The sequence below is a fragment of the Eleutherodactylus coqui genome, chromosome 3, assembly GCF_035609145.1.
Source record: "Eleutherodactylus coqui strain aEleCoq1 chromosome 3, aEleCoq1.hap1, whole genome shotgun sequence".
NCBI lineage: Eukaryota > Metazoa > Chordata > Amphibia > Anura > Eleutherodactylidae > Eleutherodactylus > Eleutherodactylus coqui.
The window spans coordinates 79,332,372-79,354,577 of NC_089839.1; the positions used below are offsets into that span (position 1 = coordinate 79,332,372).

Sequence of the window (22,206 nt, forward strand, 5' to 3'; positions counted from 1 at the left end):
GGGCAAGGATCAAACTCTTCCCCCTAAAACATCTCTGAACAGTAAGAAATCCTGGAAACACGCATGACCAAGTGTGTATGTGTTCTGAATGTAGAGAGGGACGAAAGCTGCCATCAGACTCCTCTGGTAGCACGGGTATCCAAAAAGATTTGGCAAATTGAAATCCAACTGCCGATCCTCATCTTCCCCAACATCAGAAGTCGGGAAGTAGTCGAAAGGCTTCCATACACTTTTGATGATCAGCGAGTTTGGCCTATATACATCTATGGCCACCTTAAGGGTGCCTTCACACACTCTGCATTTGCTGCAAATGTTCCGCAGCAAATAAACAGCAAACCTGCAGTGGCCATAGCTGCACCTAAAAGGTTCAGATTTTGCTGTGGATTTCAATTTTTGTATTTCAAGGGTTGAAATTCTCTAAGAAAATTGGAATCTGCAAGGTATTTCACATATGGTGCGGATTCTGTGTGGATGTTTTCCGCCCTATGTGGGAAAGATTTTTTAAATCTCATCTACATGGCTTGTACTGCTGTGGACTGTATGCAGAATAATCCGCTGTGGGAGTTCTGCAGCATTGACGGCAGGTCTAAAGGCACCCTAATGCTTCGTTAGATTCTCCTGAACCGCCCGATCATGTTGGATCATGTAACACGTGGTTTCTGCCCAGAAATTAAGTTTTGCATCTATTCAATACGTCTTTATTCAAAATTATTTTAGAGTTTCTATTTGTCTATCTTAAATTACTGAACGCTGCACAATGCAATTGGAATGGGTTGTGTCTACACTTCAAAGGCTCACACTAGAGCTCCTGGCCTCTGGTTTTTGTCACTGTCTTACAAGGGTTTATAATAGGATCATTTTGTACATATTCCTAATGTAAACCGCATCCGTAATGTATATGTAAGACGGTTCTTGCTTACAGATATATCTCCACTGCTAATGATATAATGTAAAGCAGAAGTTCTTCAAGGTGGCTATGTGGTTTCTATACAAGCTCATGAAATCATTTTCTCTTTCCTGGCTCAATCCATTTGTCATTTAACACAGTGATGGCGCCAGCTACTTCTGGGGAAACCTGTAGGCTACTGGACATCCAATACAGCAATTTTGAGAACTCTATTGTTACCAGCTGAAACATATTTGTGCTAGAACACTGTCAACTTACTTTCTTTGTTTTGTATACTTAAAGGGGTTTTTCTATAGCTAAATGACCTTAAAATGACACAAAACGTAATACTCACCTATCCCGGTCACACCCCATCTAGCGTTGCAGCCCCGATCGCTGCCCAGAAGAAGCGGCGGGCTGTTATGTGCTGTTCATTATGCACATGAACACTCACAGGCTTCACCAGCTATGGAAGAATCACCATTGAAGCCAAGTTCTGTGCAGAGGGGGAACGAATGCTGCAGTGCTGGATGGGGAGCGGCCGGCATAGGTGACTTTTCAATTTTATTTCAATTTAGGCCTGTTTAACTTTCTTTTATGTCCCGTAAAACTCCTTAAGTGGGACACCCACATTGCTATTTCTTCTTGCTGGACCACTATAAAAGGAAAAAAAAAAAAAAAAGAATGAATCAATCAATAAATGGAGAGGTCATTGGCCTAAGTTCTCATCATAGGACTACACGGTTCTGAAAGGGTGACGGTGAAGATAAAAAGTAGCTGGTACTACATGCTCCTTCATACAGCACAATTTAAAACCCACCACAAATGGTTAATGGTATGGAAAGTTACAACTGAGGATCTCATGGAGACTTCCATCAGGCTGATCCTCATCAGGGAGGAGAGTCTAGTGATAGTTAAAGTACAGTACCACTAGATGCATGCACAAGGCGACAATGCCTGTAGTAAATGTAGACATCACCACGAGTGACATTTACATTTAGTGATCATGGCTCCTGTGCCCTTAACTTGGGGGAAAATAGTCTTCTTTGGGTTCCCATGCAGCACTTCTACATTGCCCAGCTTGTTTCTGTAATGTTCACTGCCTCCAGTGGGTTCAACTATCCTGGAGTCTGTCTCACAAAGAGAATAAAGGCGATAGCAGCAGCATTGAGTGTAGCACTCCGCCGTTTGGGGATTAGCCAACTGTCCTCTCCTGCGGTCAATAGAGATGGTCACACGATCAAAACCAGTGACATTTGTCACAGGTGGCCAATCCCCAACTACAAACGACGGAGTGATAGATTTGATGCTACTGCTATCGGGTGCATTCTCTGTGTGAGACAGACTACACTGACTTCAGATTGTATTCCAATTGACATCAGCCACATTGGTTGAGGTTGACTTCCAGTATGAGCAGTAAATAGAGATGAAAGAGTGCGCTCGGTCAAGGCAATTACTCGAGCGAGCATCGCTTTTTTCGAGTAACTGCCTACTCGTCCAAAAAGATTCGGGGGGGGGGGGGGGGAGAGGGAGAGATATTTCTCTCACTCTCACCCCCCGCTCCCCCTCCAAATCTTTTCGGACGAAAAAAGCAATGCTCGCTCGAATAATTGCCATAACCGAGCATGCTCGCTTATCTCTAGCAGTAACTCATGTGGCGGCCAGGTGCTCAGAGTGAAGTTAGGTCACTGACTTTTCTGAGCAAGCTAGGAGTGAAAACAGGTAGATGACAAAGAAGAAAAAACGGACACGGATTACTTCTATACTGTTAGTGACTACACGGAGTATTAATATGAAAAAAGAAAAATAGCCGGAGTGCTTCTTTAACAGTTTTTACCAATCCGTTCTTTTAAACTACAGGCTAGCTTGCATGCAAAATAAACGCAAATATATACATTACCTTTCTACAAACACAACTTCCCTTGAGCGGGGCTGACAAATTAGGAACACTTTATCATGAATACATTATCTCTCCGGCTCAGAAGTAGGTGAATCCGCTGGCAGTATTTGCATCACTGAAAGCCATGGGGATTTTTTGCATATTTGTTGCTGCCAAATGTTTACAGCGGATTGTGAAAGCAGGAATCTATAAAAACATATTTCACCTACATATTTTATCTGCATTGTATGTATTGCATTGCATCTGCTGGATGTACTGTAGAACGGTTTCTTAACGGGCATAAACTTAATACCCAATTATCCTAATCTATGTGCTCCAAAACGGAGTTCCGTCCCGATATTAAAGGAGTATTCCCAGAAATGTCTTATTGCTGGAGGTCCCACTGCCAGTACCCCCACCAAATATGAGAATGGGGTCCCGTGTCCCCCCTTTCCTCCTCACTGTACCTGCCGCAGAAAGGAGTCTGAAGGCAGTGGTAGCCAAGCTTTCATGCAGACACTACATTTAACTATAAGGAAGTGAAGCCGAGAACAGTATTTTGATAGTGTTTCCCCGAAAACAAGACACTGTCTTATATTAGTTTTTGCCCCAAAAGAGGCACAGTGTCTTATTTTCCTGGGGGGTGGGCTTATACTCACCTGGACCGCGGCGCCCCGCTGCCTCGCGCTGCTGGTCTGCGGCGGCAATGCAGAAGTTTGCAGTGTCCTCCGCGCTGAGATATCCTCTTCTTTCTGGTGTCAGGGCTTTGAATACCTCGCCTGTGATTGCATTGAGCACCAGCCAATCACAGCCATACAGTGATGTCATTCCCTGAATGGCTGTGAATGATCAAGCGCTGGCTCTGATTGGCTGGCACACGATCCAATCACAGCGCTCGCTTTGCTGGAGGCGGGGTATTCAAAGCCCCGTTACTAGAAAGAAGTGAATTTGTCAGCGCAGAAAACACGGCAGCTTGCCACAGCATCGGGTATCATTGTGAGGGACTCAGACGCCGCGGACCAAGTGAGTATTGATTTTTTTTTTTACATGTACTTTAGCAAGAGCTTATTTTCGGGGGATGGCTTATATTTCAAGCCTTCCCCGAAAACCGGGGTAGGGCTTTACTTTCTGGGAAAACCGGTATCTCCAGCAGTCCCGCAAAGTTGAATGGAGTGGTAGGTTTGGCGCCACTCCATTTAATCTCTTTCCTATTGCCAGCGTAGATAAGGGTCGCCAATCTTGAGATTGGTGGGCGCTCCAGCATTGAGACCCCCACTGATTAGACAAGACAACCTATCCTGTTTACATTTATGAAACGCTCAGTTAATACCAACCATACAAATAGTAATGCAATCATTTTGCTGCCATTCATAAGTAATGCGGCTATTTAGTGGCAAGTTAAAGCAGTTGTCTGGTTACGGGACAACAATGCTGCTGCAGGTCCAAATGTCTTAACCCTTTAAGGACGCGGCCTACTTTGGGCTTAAATATGGAATTATTTTTGGGGGGGGTGGGGGGAGGAGGTTTCATTTCCATTTTTCAAAAGCCATAATGTTTTTATTTTTCCATTGACATGGCCATATGAGAACTTGTTTTTGTGTGACCAGCTATAGTTTTTATTGGTACAATTTTCTGGGTACATATAATGCAATGCATAGCTTTTATTCCTTTTTTTTTTCTTCAACGTGAATCATGCATCATAAATGATATGATACATTTTTTCTGCAGGCTGGTACAATTACGACAATGTCGAAATTATATATTTTTTTTAACAAACTCAAATTTGGTGGGAAATTATTATTTTTCTTCGCATGGCTGCATTTAAAGTCCAATGACTCTTAAATGTGTCCATCGATAGAGCTGTGAGTGCTTGTTTTTTTGTGTGACGAGCTGTAGTTTTTATTGTTACTATTATTTTGGGAGGCAGAATGAACAATATAAGCAGTTTACGGTTTTTGCCATGAAAGATAAATAGTGTGTTCAATTTATTGAACATAACTGATGTGGTGATACCAAACGTGTGAGGGAAAAGTGTGTAAAAAATGTTTTTTAACCACTATTTTTTACGCTTTTATTCTGTACTATTTTTTAAACACTTTATGTTCCATAAGTAGACTTGAGCCCGCAATCGTTTGATCTCTATACTAATACATTGCAGTCACAGCCGGCTCCCACTGCAGATAGAACGGCTTCAGTTTCTGAGCCCGTGTCATGCACAGGATGTAAGTTTACGTCCTGTTGTGGCAAGTACCAGCCAACCAGGACATAAACATACATCATAAACCATTAAAATAATAAAAAGAACATTACTTACGCGTTATTTGCTTTGGGGATTTAGTGCTGTTGCCCCGCTATCCACCCAGCGTTTGCTATGGAATTCCCCACAATCAGAGGCTGCAGCATCACTGTTCTGAACTCCGCATCACGGTGCCCAAGATGCGAGTGTTGATGCCAGGAGAACTGGTGATGGCCCTGCAGCCTCCGATTGGCTATAGTGGGCAGGTGACTTCTGCTGACCTCATCTTACACAACAATCACCTGGAGAACGGCAAGAGTGCTGGATCCTCGCTGCAGTATGAAAATGCCATCCAACACTTGGGTGCCCCCATGTAATTTTGCATCAGAGCGTATGGTTTTGTAAGAAATGTTTAAAAAAAAAAAATCTAATTTGTAGCTAAAAGATTGACCCAAGCAGATCTTAAGATGCCACTAGGCCACTAGGAGGAGATTAGGAATGTCCTCCGGATGGTTTTACATCGAACTCCATAATCAGACAGTATGTAATAAGCTCCTATGCCCTCTATGGTGGGCAGTCATAATTTATAACACAGGAGACTTGGCGCTCCATATCAGAAGAAACAGCGCCAATCACTATAAATATAGATTATGGAATTAATGAGCAAAAAATGTTGGACCCTATTTAGATTGGTAAAAAAATATTAAGTATGGACATTAACTTTAAGCTGATCTGATTAATCTGAGAATAGGTAATATATATTTTTTCACAGTCTAATCTTTTGTACAGAAGAACAGTATTAAGGTGCGTAGGAGTCATATGCTTTTTGAAATTTCCGAATAGAATATTAATGAGAAACTCTCAACAGGCATCTTCGTATTTGCAGGTACTTCTGATGTACGGCACAGTGATTAGATTTCCCTGAACCTTACTGAATGGAATTGATATCTGTATTACATAAGCACCGTGTACGTCCCAGTAGCTTTGCATCATGGCAATAATTATAATGCACACATTTTCTGGAGTAGAACTATCTAATGTACATGCTGCATGGTAGTCTTCATCCAGGAGACTCACTTGAGTCTTGAACCAGCTAACGAGCGACTGGTGCCCTCATGTAGATCATAGCTATATACCTGATCAAAAGACCCGAGGAACTAGTATATTCAAGTAGTGTTGCTCATCTTGATTGGTTGGCTGATAAAATCATCCCGACCTTTGCAAAATCGAATCGGGTTAATATGAACCGTTTTGGTTAAAATCAAGGGGGAAAAAAAATCTAAAATTTACCATAATGCCTGCTGCAGAGGTTAGCGTGCAGCCAATCAGCAGCCAGGGTGCCTTGCTGATATCATCAAATATGTCCTCCCATCTTGTATATGGGCAGCAGTTTCATTGGACGCCTGCATCACATGACCTAACCATATATACCATAGGCACTGTGTGATCTGCAGCCATTTTACAGTTGAGTAGAGGACAGAGAAGCTGCATTGGGTTTATATGCCTATATAGAACATGTGGTCTGTTAGTAGGGACAGATATTCTACAGAGGATATTTGCTACTGAGTGTGAAAGCTTTTATACCAGCAGGGAACTTATACGTGCTGCATCATGTTTATAGGTCTATACAAAATAGTCTGTACATTGGGAGAGGGTGTATATATCTTCTGCTGTCAATGTATATAGCAGAAAAGCAGACATAGTGCACTCTGCTGTGGGGAATATTACAGTTCTCTGTGGCCTCAGATGTCGTTCAAGGTTGCCACTCCAGACATAACCAATTATTTGCAGACCTTACGTAGCTAGCACCGGTAGTGGGGAACTCAATTATGATGGGCTAAACAGGGACAATTCACAAAGATACAGGCTATACACTGTGGCCTTCTGTCCTCACATATCACGCCTCCCAGGAATGGCGGCGTATTTGATTGTTTTTTGTTTTATAGTAACAAAAAAACGCCAAACAGGGAAATACGTACAGTGATAGTCAGCGGCCTCAGAGGTCGTTCAAAGTCACCGGTCCGACCACTACTCCTTTACAACATTGAACGCACCCTTCTAGATCAACTAGTAATGGATTTGTGGCAACTATGACACCCAGCTGACAGAATCTTTCAGCCCACTATAGGTACTCCAGGCTTGATTACGTTTTTCTTAGCAATCAATGACAACATTACCTTTTCTAATCATGCTCTTCTGATCCCTCGCTAATAGCAAATGGAGGCTTAAGGCCTCCTTCACACGGACGACACGATATCACCGAGAGAGAAATCAGTGATATCGCATCGGTGGTCCATGCAATACTGCTGCGTTTTCTCGTGGCAATGTCGCAATTTTGTGGTGCTACAAATTGTGCAACTTTCTAGCACTATGTGCGAAGATTTTTTTTGGGGGGAAAGGGCTTTAAATATAAGCCGTACACCAAAAATAAGCAGGAAAAAGAAAAAAAGAATACATCACCTTAGAGGGGCTGTCCGGGGCTCCACTGCATCTTCTTCCCGTCCCCTGTCACTGGTCATCATCTCTTCTGGCCGGAGACTGAAAAATCCTCGCATCCTGGAAGCGCTGCCTCTGATTGGCTGTGCGTACTGACTTCGTTGAGGTACACTCTAGCAATGCAGGACTGGCTGAGTATGAAAAGAGGCTCTCCACACTCCACATCACTTAGTTTATGCTGTTTTTATAATGAACGACAGATTCCCTATACAGTACATCTTACTATCCATTTATCAAAGGTTCTCATAATAACTGGTGTCAACATAAGATAATAACTTGGGTGCAGACTAAATAGATTTTTACAAACATTCCTCTCTATGCAATACCTTGGGTGGACCCATCCCAACTAGGCTCATTGAGATCCCACCCAATATAGGTCCTACAACTCTGCTGCTCTATGCATGGGTGTGCATGTGCATCCTTTCTCTCTCCTATCCCCCAATTCCAATTCTGGGGAATTCGTAATTGCTTCCAGTTTCAGAGGACTCAATGTTTAAGCCATAGATTAATGGCAACAGGTTTCAAGTCATGCATTTCGATGCAGACTTGCTCTGGCCATCTGTTCATTCCATGGCTGCCATCTCAAATTCGCTCCTTCTCAGTACCGGAGAACACTTCAACTACAACGATCTTTCTCCTCACATCCTCCCAGGTCTTCTTTTACATGAAAAACGTCTGATTTTGAGAAACTCCAGATAAGATACACCATACCGTATCTGCTTTCTACCTTATACTCTAGACATCCAATGGGAAAGCGCTTCCCAGATATCTGTCACAATCATAAATTGATTCAGGCCCATCTCTCACTTTAATGTGGAGAGAGGGATGCAGGCTTTAAACTACTGGCCTTATAGTACAGAATTCCTTCTCGCATGCATGCCCTTATTGCCTGAAGTAGACCCTATGAGTTGGAGATGTGGGGAGGAGGATGGTACCCTACTTCACACATTTTGCCCTTGCAGAGTCCAAAGAATAGGCGGTATTCCCATAACAGAGTGTAACGGCTGACCTTGATCCAACACTATTCCTTCTTCATCACACCGAGATACTCATCAGAGTTTTTAAGAATTCATTGCTCTGCTTTCTGGCGATTGTCACTTGTGCTTACATACTTGTGTTTTGGAAAAAGAAGGACAACCCTTCCCTCCTATCTCACTCTGGGTTTCCCAAGTTAACGAGAAAGTGTATGAAGAACTTGACCTCTTCTCTGATGCTTTCAATAAATGCTATAAAACACAGTATTATTGGGCAGAATTGCAACAAACTAGTATATTTCTCATCCTTAACTGCTTCTATTGGGAGCTTGGTGTCCATATTCTTGTATCCTATGTCAGAGTATCTCCCACCTGACCTACCCTAACGACCTCCTCTTAGCTCTCATTTTCCTCTATCTTAATTCCTCTTTTCTTCAGCAGTTTTTTTGCTATATACTCCTTACTTTTATATAAAACTTAAGAAACGAGTGGATTCAAGGCATGAGCTCAATGCTCCTTATGTTTATTACTTAAGGCCTCCTTCCCACGAACGGATTTCCGCCGCGTAATTCGCGGCGAAAATCCGCTGCGTTGCACGCAGCTATTAGGTTCTATTGAACCTAATAGCTCCATGCTCACGATGCGTAATTCCACCGCGGAATTACGCACCGCGATTTCTCCCGTCCTCACCCGCAGCATGCTCTATTTTCTGCGGGTGAGGACGGGCTGTACGCACTGACGGCTTCCATTGCAGTCAATGGAAGCCGTCCATTCACGCTATCTCCCGCTGTAACCAGCGGGAGATAGCGTGAAAAAACGCTTTCCCGCCCACCGCCGAGCGTCATATGACGCCAAATGACGCGGTCCGGCCGCGTCACGTGACACGGCTGGTGACGCGAGAGCGGTGGGCGGTGACGAGCGGTGACGCGGCGGTGGTGGGCGGGGAAGCGATTTCACGCTATCTCCCGCAGGTAAGTATAGGGGCTCTGGGGGGCGCCGTGACGGGCTTCACAGCGGAATATTACGCTGCGGAGCCCGTCACGCTCGTGGGAAGGAGGCCTTAAGGGAACCTGTCACCTTGGAACAGTACCATAAAGTTATAATGCTATTTGAGGAGGTGATAGGGAGCCGCGGGATGTATTTTTTATACTCACCGGCTCCTGCGCTGACCTCAGTGAAGTGCAACATACAGTCTGAAAATCTGGACTTCTATAGAAGTGAGCGTGCATAGTCTGAAAGAGTCAGATTTTCAGTTCACTGGGGGATAGCGAGGGAGTGGGCGGGGTAGGAGAGTTTAAAAAAATATAAAATAAATCTGTCCTCCCGCTCCCCATCACCTCCCTGAATAGCACCATTACTTAGTTCATGGTACCGATTCGAGGTGACAGGTTTCCTTTAAGGTACTTAACTGTGATATAATTGATTTATTTGCACACTCTTACTCTGTTCTCAGTTGCACTGCTGTTATGGGTTGTGGATGTCTTCCCTGCTTTGTATTCTACCTTTGCATATAAACCTAAAAACAAAGAATTAAAAGAAAAATCTCTTCTCCCCTCCTTAAGTAGCCGCTGGACCAGTGTAAGCCTCAATTACCGCTGCTCTGAACCCTGGAGAAGCTGGCTATCACATGCCATTGTGTACGTGACTGCTCAGCCAGTCACAGGCTTTAAAGGGGTTGTCTCGCGCCGAAACAGGTTGTTTTTTTTTTCCATAGGCCCCCCGTTCGGCGCAGGACAACCACAAGGGATGTGTTAAAAAAAAAAAAAATACATGTTACTTACCCGAATCCCCGCTCTGCGACGTCTTCCTTCTTCTTTCTTCTTTCTTCACCAAGACGGCCGCCGGGATCTTCACCCACGATGCACCGCGGGTCCTTTCCCATGGTGCACCGTGGGCTCTGTGCGGTCCATTGCCGATTCCAGCCTCCCAGGTCTTCTTTTACATGAAAAACGTCTGATTTTGAGAAACTCCAGATAAGATACACCATACCGTATCTGCTTTCTACCTTATACTCTAGACATCCAATGGGAAAGCGCTTCCCAGTTATCTGTCACAATCATAAATTGATTCAGGCCCATCCCTCACTTTAATGCGGAGAGAGGGATGCAGGCTTTAAACTACTGGCCTTATAGTACAGAATTCCTTCTCGCATGCATGCCCTTATTGCCTGAAGTAGACCCTATGAGTTGGAGATGTGGGGAGGAGGGTTGTGGATGTCTTCCCTGCTTTGTATTCTACCTTTGCATATAAACCTAAAAACAAAAAATTAAAGAAAAATCTCTTCTCCCCTCCTTAAGTAGCCGCTGGACCAGTGTAAGAGCCTCAATTACCGCTGCTCTGAACCCTGGAGAAGCTGGCTATCACATGCCATTGTGTACGTGACTGCTCAGCCAGTCACAGGCTTTAAAGGGGTTGTCTCGCGCCGAAACGTTTTTTTTTTTTCCATAGGCCCCCCGTTCGGCGCAGGACAACCACAAGGGATGTGTTAAAAAATAAAAATAAAAAATACATATTACTTACCCGAATCCCCGCTCTGCGACGTCTTCCTTCTTCTTTCTTCTTCCTTCACCAAGATGGCCGCCGGGATCTTCACCCACGATGCACCGCGGGTCCTTTCCCATGGTGCACCGTGGGCTCTGTGCGGTCCATTGCCGATTCCAGCCTCCTGATTGGCTGGAATAGGCACACGTGACGGGGCGGAGCTACGCGATGATGCGTAGAAGGGGGCGGAGCCAGAACGCCGCTCGTGCCTGGACCTAGGAGAAGGGGAGAAGACCGCACAGCGCAAGCGCATCTAAAAAAGCAAGAAGACATCAGAATTAGACAGATCCATGGAGACGGGGACTCTAGCAACGGAGCAGGTAAGTGAATAACTTCTGTATGGCTCATATTTAATGCACGATGTACATTACAAAGTGCATTAATATGGCCATACAGAAGTGTATAACCCCACTTGCTGCCACGAGACAACCCCTTTAATGATCACATGCCATTCAAGGCATCATCATTCCTGATGCCCATGATTGGATGAGCACGAGTAAAATGAACGACATGCATATGCTGCCAGCTTCTTTTCCGGATTTGGAGCAACAGGGAGCAGGGCTGACCAGCGGCCACTGAAGGAGGGGAGTAGGTCTTATTTCTTTATGTTATAACATTCCATGACTAATATATTTATTTTTTTGACTCCTGGAAAGCCCCTTTAATGCATTTTGAACAGAAATTTCTAGCTTTATAAACTGTAAAAACAAAACAAACAGATTATTACCGACGCTGCCCTATAGTCTATGCTTCTAACCGGACATATTTAAATTCTGGTCCATGCACAGCAGCTCGACTCATCTGGAACATATATTCTTCTTCTGCACAGTGACCTTAAGCAGCAGTACCCATAAATACATTCTACACAGCTGCCATTGCTTGGTATTCATCTCCATTTGCTACGACACAATGGATTCACAATGCTTCATTAAACACAGGGGACATTTTGCATATTCGTGTAACCTGTAGGCTACAGCTGGTGTTCCTTCACCATCACAGAAAAGCGACAGAATGGGCTTTTCATGCAGTGTCTGACCCAATACGTTGCTGATTTGTCATCTGTTGATATTAACTAATGAGAAGTGCTCAGACAGCCAATACTACAGTCTACAACATGACACCAGCCACAGCTACATATTAGGATTCACACGTGTGGAGTGATGTGCTAGATGAAGCCAGAGAAGACGTGATCATACTGAAACCTGCAACAACATTCTGAATGGACATAACACATTGATACACTGCAGAGCAATATATATATATATTTGTTATACTGCATTTTCATCTAAGATATCCAAATATACATTTATAGCTGTGGCCTGCAATGCAAATTTTTTTTTCTTATTCTTATTGAAGTGCGACAGAGAAGTGCATCATGCTACACCTGAAGTGCCCTGTAGAGGCACTGTTCCATCTGCTTTTTACATATTCAAATTTCCTAGAGGAAATTGACCTTATAAGTCTCCTCCCACCTTCTGGTGCTCTGCCTAAAAAGAAACAGTACCCTTCCAGATCCACATAATAGGCCTTACACCCAGCCAAGCCAATAATCTACTGTACAATGATGAGGGTCAAAAACCCAGAAATAGTCTGTCTGCACTAGGTTATCTTTTCCGTCTGGAGAATACTCTGGCTTTGGCTTATATTTCCAGTCATTGTTACAAGGCTTGTTCACCCTTTAAAAGGCCAAGTGTGGTAAATATACAGTACTTGGTCCTGGGCTTTAATCCCAGCAAATAGCAAAAATATGGTGCGGGATTAAAGCCTCTGCTTCTGAAAACAAGTAGGAGCAGGTCAAGTCTTCTGCTGTCAGACACAGCCAAGGACCCAGAAGGGAAAGGAGAAGTGCTTTTTTCTTCTGCCTTCTGCTTTCCAGGCTATAAAGCGCTCAATGAGTGAAAAGTGAAAATGGGAGAATTATTTCCACCAGGCGACCTGGCGATCATGTGATCGTGGGGTGCCCCTGTCACAGTAGAGCTGCAGGGTCCTAGCAGACCCAGATCAGTTATGTTATTGACTATTGTCACTAGAGGGGATGTTTTCCCCTTTAACTGGGGCTCCTATGGATGTCACAGCCAAAATGAAAAAGAATGTGAATAATCCCCAGAGGTTTTATAGGACATGATAGGGGATATATATTTGGTTAAAAAAATGGTTACAGAAATAAGAGAAAAAAAATTACAGAATAAAAAAAATATATAGATAAAAACAAAAATGACCCACTGTGAAGCCAACCAAAAACATCACCATATGCGCCCTGTAATCCAAAACTATACAGATTATGTATCAAAACTTCAGAGACAAATTCAGGAAACCATTCTTGTGCTTTATTTTAATGTAAGTATAATAATCTTTAAAAAAAAAAAAAAAAATTGAAAAAATTTTTTTTTTTTTAGATTTTTAACTAGAGATGAGCGAACGTACTCGTTTCGAGTAATTACTCGATCGAGCACCGCGATTTTCGAGTACTTCCGTACTCGGGTGAAAAGATTCGGGGGGGGCACCGGGGGGAGGCGTGGCGGAGCGGGGGGTAGCAGCGGGGAACAGGGGGTAGCCCTCTCTCTCTCCCCCCTGCAACCCCCCATTCACCCACGGCGCCCCCCGAATCTTTTCGCCCAAGTACAGAAGTACTCGAAAATCGCGGCGCTCGGGCGAAAAAGGGGCGTGGCCGAGTAGGGTCGCTCATCTCTACTTTAAACCTTAAAAAAGAAAACTGAAAAAAGTCAGTTAAAAAAAAAAAAGATTAAAAACTAGCCCTATATGTTACAGAAAACAAAAATGCAGCAAAAATAATTTTGATAACTGTAGGCAAAAAACAGGACCATTAAACCACCACATGGGTAAAATCCCCAAAAGGGAAGCCATAACAAGTATGGAACAGCATATCTGGACATAGAATTTCTTTAAATGCTTCCAATTGAAAATGTATATCTTGCAGGATCTAAGAAAGTACATTAATCCTGGTGCTCAATATACTAGTCAGTTTTACTAGGGGCGGACATATCAGAATGTGCTTAATCTCAGTAAATCTACTATACAGTATGAATTGCGCCCGGCCGGAAAAATCCTTTTGACGTCTATGATGAAGTACTCTCATCTGTTCCAGCAGAAACGTCAATTTTTCGTGTCAAATTTTCTTCTGACAACTATGCCCATCGGCCTCAAAACCATCCATCACTCCCAGTATATAAAAGGAGGACGGGTATATAGTGCAATAACACCCTAGGCAAGCAATCCGTAAAAGCTGGTCCTTTACTACACTCACAAACATGACATAAAGCAGCATGTCGAGTGGCTTACAGGCTTCAAAGTGCATCCTAAACAGCCTTTACAAGACATCCTCAGTGGCCTGACTTCAGTTTCTTTCAGGGTTTAGTTCCTTATTGCCGTTGAAGGGTTTATACAGCATTTCTAATCTACAATTGTACACTGATGTAGCCCATTAAGAAACATAAAAACTCCAAATACACATAAAAAATTCATATACTGCATAAAACATAATGACTAAATACCGTATAAATAGTACTCAAAAATACTTTGTGTTGCTTTATTCACAGTTTAGCTGATACTCCTATCTTGCATATTCCCTATGTTCTACAGTATGTACAGCCGCAGTCAGTTAGCATACTCCACTTACTAAAATCCCATTCATAAAAAACCCTCTGATCACATGGTCTAATATGCCCAATAGTGTACTGCCAAGTCTAATCACATGTGGTTTTACAACCACCAACTGCTATATGTACCCTTCCATGGCGATAAGGAACTATGCCCCGGAAGAAACTGCAAAAGCAAACATTGAGTTGAGCTATTACGGGCTATTGAGGACACATTCTGATGGCCCTTGATGCATTGTTAAGCCTTTTACCTATTTTACATGGCGTTTTAACTCTTGTTTGTGGGTTTAATAAAAGATTTTTGCTTTTCCTGATTTCTAGACTGAGGCTGTATTGGACTTGTGGTTGATCCAAAAAGCTTTATTAAAAGGAAAACCTCCAAAAGTGACATAAGAAGGCCCATCAGTGTACATGAACCATGGGGAATGGCTATTTAGTGTCCAAGTATGGAGCTAACAGTTTATTGAAGATTCAGGCCAATTAGCCCAAGGCTAGATTACTTTCTTTCAATGACAACACTTGTTGCCTGAGAACCGGCCTTGTTCATCCTCTGCATCAACATCATCAAAACACTAATGACCACCTGTCCATGAGTGAGTTACATGCTCCGCCCCTAATCACATAACTGTGACGTCATCAAAGGTCTTAAAACATGCAGAGCCTGACAGCAGCAGTACGCTTACAGCATCTGTGATGTCACCATCATGTGATCAGTCACCTGGGCTATGTGTCCATGAGTGAGTTACATGCTCCGCCCCTAATCACATAACTGTCGTCATCAAAGGTCCTAAAACATGCAGAGCCTGACAGCAGCAGTACGCTTACAGGATCTGTGATGTCACCATCATGTGATCAGTCACCTGGGCTATGTGTCCATGAGTGAGTTACATGCTCCGCCCCTGATCACATGACTGACGTCATCAAAGGTCCTAAAACATGCAGAGCCTGACAGCAGCAGTACGCTTACAGGATCTGTGATGTCACCATCATGTGATCAGTCACCTGGGCTATGTGTCCATGAGTGAGTTACATGCTCCGCCCCTGATCACATGACTGACATCATCAAAGGTCCTAAAACATGCAGAGCCTGACAGCAGCAGTATGCTTACAGGATCTGTGATGTCACCATCATGTGATCAGTCACTTGGGCTATCTGTCCGTGAGTTACATGCTCCGCCCCCTGAACACATGCCTGACGTCATCACAAGTCCTTCATCCATGTGCAGATTACAGGTGGACTACGACCCCCTACAAACCCCTGCGGCCTCAGTTGCTATGGAATACTAACGACCACCTGTCTGTAAGGGAGTGACTGTGTAAGATACATGTGAAGATGCCACAGTCATGGGATCAGTCACTGGGGCTCTGAGCTCCATCCCTAATCACGACGGTGAGGTCATTGCAAGTGCTTCACTTTATTAACAATCTGCAGAGCTGGAGAGCAGCCGTGTGCTTACAAGACCTGTGATGTCCCCATCATGTGATCAACCACCTGTGTGGGAAGAGTCCGGAGTCACATGACCAGGGGGTGATCAGTGTATGCAGGACCATACACCAGAGCCGTGTGCGAGCGCGCCGTGCACGCACCAGAGCCGTGTGCGAGCGCGCCGTGCACGCACCAGAGCCGTGTGCGAGCGCGCCGTGCACGCACCAGAGCCGTGTGCGAGCGCGCCGTGCACGCACCAGAGCCGTGTGCGAGCGCGCCGTGCACGCACCAGAGCCGTGTGCGAGCATTACATACTGGTGTTTTAATTTCCTAATTACTAGTATACAAATAATCATTCACAATAAAGATATTTAGATGGATGCAGATTTGGTTACAGTATATCCATAAATGTATTGCAAAATTATGAATTCCAGTCCATGACATTAACTGCAAAAGTCAATTATGTCTCCTAAGAGGTCCTTCACACTCAGCACAGCATTTTTGCATAATGAACTAATGCTTTTTTGCACGCGTATCGGCATATTTCACTGCATTTTTCCTGCTCGCTGGGTATGTTCATTTGCACGCAGCAAGCAAGATGCACCACTTGAAATGGCTAATTAGTTCTAGATGTACCAGAGCTGTGTGTGTGCGCGATGAGCATGTACCAGAGCTGTGTGGTGCATTGCGCCACCAGAAATATTGGTGCTATAATTTCCTAATAATTACTAGTATACAAATAATCATTCACAATAAAGATATTTAGATGGATTCTGATTTTGTTACAGTATATCCATAAAGGTCTTGCAAAATGATGCCTCCTAAGAGGTCCTTCACTGGCATGTGCACATTTGCGTGTGCCTCAGCACAGCAATTTTGTGTAGCATTTTTTTGCATGTATATTGGGGTATTTTACTGTACTTTTCCCGCTCACTGAGCATGTTCATTTGCACACAGCCATCAAGATGCACCACTTGAAATGGCTAATTAGTTCCAGATGTGTTTTTTTTTCTCCAATGCAGTCTACTACGCATCTTCTTGTGTAATGCATGTGCATTCTTGCACCTCCCATTTATTTCTATGGTGACCTTTAGTGCGAAAAGTAGAGCATGCTGCACTTTTTTTTTTTTTTTTTTTAAGTATGGCCAAAATGCGTAAATGTGTCCAAACACATTAAAATTAATGGGTTCTGTTTTCTGCGTATTGTGCGAGACAATTTTGCGTGCAAAATAGGCCCATGTGAAAAGCGGTACTACATTTTTAAACTATTTTTTCCATTGTGATGTGTTTATGCTTATTTCATTTGCATCTAAATGCTGCATACAAATTCTTGCAATTGTAAGGCCACATTTCTTAACACATGCCTTATAGAGAGCTATATACGCAGTAAATCTACTCTACTGATAGATATTTTAACGTTGAAAGCAACGGGGGCCACAAAGTTGTGTATTTATACTGTATATCACATGTATAAGTCCAATATAAAAACAGCAAATTTAATGGCAAGGCGTAAATTTCACCTGGATCAACGGTTGCCCTTGTGATTATTTTTAGGTTTCGGCTATTTACGGCTTTCGCTCCTGCAGCACTTTGCTCCATAATACATATAATTTTGAATTATAAATTGCTGACTTATAAAACCTTTGGGCAGGTCTTCTGGCTGTTATGTAATAGTAGGTCAGGTTGGTTATATTAAGCCTTTTGTTTGTTTTAAGAGAATCCCAAATTATCCCTTCTCTCTGCGGCATTATCTGCATAATATTCTGTTTATGGAAATATGACACATCTCAATTTAATGGAATACCTATACAAAAATAGGGATTAACCCGAATGTGTTCCCTCCCTGCTCTGACAGGCTCTGGATTCAAAATGTACAGCCTGTAAAACCCAAATGTTTATTCTCGGTTTGCTTAAAATACTAGCTAGGTTTGCCAAGGAAAGCAGATATTCTGATGGGTAGATGTGGAGTATATAAAATAAGACATTCATACAGATACACATATGTACACAAATACATGGATACATAAACCGGCACATCCACATAGAACGCATACTGTGCACCTATATATAGATGTATCCTCTAACTTTTCTCTTGGCTTGATATATCCTGAGACATATGGCAAGAGGTGTTTATAAAAGCATTTTCTGGGTAACGTCATAGTAACATAGTATGTTAGGCTGAATGAAGACAATATCCATCTAGTTCAGCCTGTTTAACCTCCTTGTTAAGGAAGGCAAAAAAACCCCAAGAGGCAGGAGCCGATTAGCCCCATCAGGGGAAAAATTCCTTCCCGACTCCATAATGGCAGCTGGTCACCTACTGTCTATATCCTGTAATATCATAGCGCTCTAGAAATACATCCAGTCCCCTTTTAAACTCCTCTATGGATTTTGCCATCACCACGTCCTCAGGCGGAGAGTTCCACAGTCTCACTGCTCTTACAGTGAAGAACCCTTTTCTGTGTTAGTGATGAAACCTGCTTTCTTCTAACCGTAGAGGATGCTCTCTTGTCACCGTCGCAGTCCTTGATGTAAACAGATCATGGGAGAGATCCTTGTATTGTCCCCTCATGTATTTATACACAGTTATTTGATCACCCCTTAGCCGTCTTTTTTCCAGGGTAAATAATCCCAATTTTGATAGCCTCTCCAGGTATTCCAGTCCCTTCATTCCATGTATTAGTTTAGTTGCCCTTCTTTGAACCCCTCAAGCACTGCAATATCTTCCCTGAGCACCGGTGACCAGAACTGTGCGCAGTATTCCATATGAGGCATGACAAGTGCCTTATATAATGGAAGGATAATGTTCTCGTCCTTCGCCCCTATACCTCTTTTAATGCACCCCAAGACCGTTTTAGCTTTTGCAGCAGCTGACTGGCATTGGTTACTCCAGTTTAGTCTACAATCCACTAGTACCCCCAGGTCTTTTTCCATATCACTTTTCCCTAGCGGTACCCCATTTAGTGTATATTGGTGTCATCTGTTTCTCCTGCCCATGTGCATAACCTTATATTTATCAACATTGAACTTCATTTGTCATTTTTCAGCACAAGCCCCTAATTTATCTAGGTCCTTTTGTAGCCGCACATTGTACTTCGTTGTATTAATAGTCCAATATAATTTTGTGTCATCTGCAAATATTGATATTTTACTGTGTAATCCCTCTATCGGGTCGTTAATATATTGAACAGAATGGGGCCTATTACTGAACCCTGTGGCATCCCACTAGCAACAGTGGCCCAAACAGAGTATGAACCATTTATTACCACCATCTGCTTTCTATCCTTCAGCCAGTTCCTTACCCAGATACACGTTTTCGCACAGTCCGCGCTGTCTCATTTTATATATCAGCCTATTATGCGGCACGGTGTCAAATGCTTTAGAGAAGTCCAGATATACAAGATCAATAGACTCTCCCAAGTCCAGCTTAGATCTTACTTCATCGTAGAAGCTGATCAAATTGGTCTAACAAGATTGACCCCCTCATGAACACATGCTGATGAGGGGTTATACTGTTGTTCTCATTGAGGTATTCTAGGATGGCGTCTCTCAGAAACCCCTTGAATATCTTTCCAGTTATTTAGGTGAGACTTAACGGCCTGTAGTTACCAGGCTCTTTTTTGGACCCCTTTTTGTATATTGGAACTACATTGGCAATGCGCCAATCCAATGGTTCAACCCCAGTCTTAATATTATCCATAAATATTAGAAAGAGCGGTTTAGCTATCACATCACTTAGTTCCCTCAGAACCCTTGGGTGTATTCCATCTGGGCCCGGTGATTTGTTGATTTTAATCCTCTTTAACCGGCTCAGCACTTCCTCCTGTGTTAGGCATGCAATATTTTGCGGGGTTTCATTTTATTCCCCTGCATCTCGTGTGACATTTCCTTTTCGTTCGTGAATACACTTGAAAAGAAACTATTTAATAGATTTGCCTCCCCCCAACCCCCCCACCCATTGTTTTCTTTGATCTCTCCTGTATTATTTGTTAAAGGGCCAGTGCTCTCAGTGCACATCCTTTTGCTGTTAATATAAATGAAGAATAGTTTTGGGTTGTTTTTGCTCTCTTTGGCGATCAGTCTTTCTGCTTCCTCCTTAGCACTTTTGATCTTTCCTCAACATATTTTGTTTTTTTTCCTGTACGATTTTAGAGCTTCTTTGCTGCCTTCTTGCTTTAGCAGTTTGAACGCTTTGTTTTTTTCATTTATTGCCCCTTACCATCTTGTCGAGCCACATTGATTTCTTTTTACTTGTAGTTCTTTTATTTTTAAAGGGTATGAACTGCTCACATGAGGTGATTAGGATGCTTTTAAACATTTCCCATTTGTCCTCTGTACTGATATTTTTGAGGATGTTGTCCCAATTAATGTTACCGATAGTAGCTCTGAACTGATCAAATTTTGCTTTACTAAAGTTTAGTTTCTTTGTGGCTCCCTGATAAGGTTTCTTATTAAATAACAGCTGGAAATTAATTAGTGGTTTATAACGTCAGTTATATGGTTGTGCTCAGAGAATTCGGCTGCTTCTTATGATCCGAACAGTGAACGCTGGAAGTCCCTAAAACTAAATATGGCAACAGAGGTTTAAAAAAAAGCAACAACAAATAAAAAAAAAGTAAATAAATGAAATCAATGGAGGCTGTCCGACCCTCAGCCTATATTTAATTAACATTGTGTATGGGCTGCGGGTACCAGTGTCATCGCTTAGCGACGGCGCGGTAAATACAATGAAAAGGAAAAAAAGAAAAACTGTACTGTGCATGACCGATGGCAAGCCGCCACAGTCATCCTCAATGTAGAAAAAACAGGTACGCAAGGTGACCGGCCAGGCTCACGGTTGAAATCCACTGCGGGCCTCCTGCATCCAACCCATTCAAGTGAGCCCGGCCTTTGTGGGACTTGGGACAATGCAATCTCTGTTTGAAGCCAATCCTATAGGTTTGGAGTACAACATCAGCTAATTTGCTCTGGGTATCCTCAGTGGTTATGAAGATGCCTCCTCTGAAGTAACCGATGCATCTCAGATGGTCTGAAGGCAGTCCCACTGGCACCAGTCTCAGCAGTACTTTCAATATAGAAGAATTACTATAACTTTAGATTTCCCCAGCACAATCCATTTTCTAGGTAACATTAGTTATATGATTGTGCTGGGGAAATCCAGACGCTTCTTATGGTCTGAATAGCAGGATCATAGGACACCGGGAACCCCTAAAACTCAGTATCTGATCACCTGAGTAAGATATGACACCCATGTTTGGTGTGTATATATTACTACAGGTCTATACGGGAATATAATGGCCATAGTTTCACCCTAGAAGCTTTCTATGGAGAATTTGAGCGAAATAGGAATTGTGGTTAAAAAAGTGTGAAACCCTGCATGTACTCAGCCCACCCCTATCTAACATGGTCAGGAGGAGGGTTATGGGAGAGTGCCTGGGACAATGTAAAAGTGCAGCACTAACCAAAGATCAATGACAGAATTCCAGAAGACTGTAAATACATACAGGAACTGCCCAACCCCCGCATGTCTCGGTTGAATAGGACACAGAGGGGGCATTATTACTAATTCAGGGCACAGAGGGGGCATTATTACTAATTCAGGGCACAGAGGGGGCATTATTACTAATTCAGGGCACAGAGGGGGCATTATTACTAATTCAGGGCACAGAGGGGGCATTATTACAATTCAGGGCACAGAGGGGGCATTATTACAATTCAGGGCACAGAGGGGGCATTATTACAATTCAGGGCACAGAGGGGGCATTATTACAATTCAGGGCACAGAGGGGGCATTATTACAATTCAGGGCACAGAGGGTGCATTATTACAATTCAGGGCACAGAGGGGGCATTATTACAATTCAGGGCACAGAGGGGGCATTATTACAATTCAGGGCACAGAGGGGGCATTATTACAATTCAGGGCACAGAGGGGGCATTATTACAATTCAGGGCACAGAGGGGGCATTATTACAATTCAGGGCACAGAGGGGGCATTATTACAATTCAGGGCACAGAGGGGGCATTATTACTAATAAGGGCACAGAGGGGCATTATTACTAATAAGGGCACAGAGGGGCATTATTACTAATAAGGGCACAGAGGGGCATTATGACTAATTAGGGTACAGGAAGCACTATCACAAATTAGGG

At 43.1% G+C, this 22,206-nt stretch overlaps 1 protein-coding gene across 1 annotated transcript in view; it reads right to left on the reverse strand.

Moving 5' to 3' along the window:
- DTD1 (D-aminoacyl-tRNA deacylase 1) overlaps positions 1-22,206 on the reverse strand; it is a 102,588-nt gene that overhangs the window by 17,340 nt on the left and 63,042 nt on the right. The window lies entirely within an intron of this gene.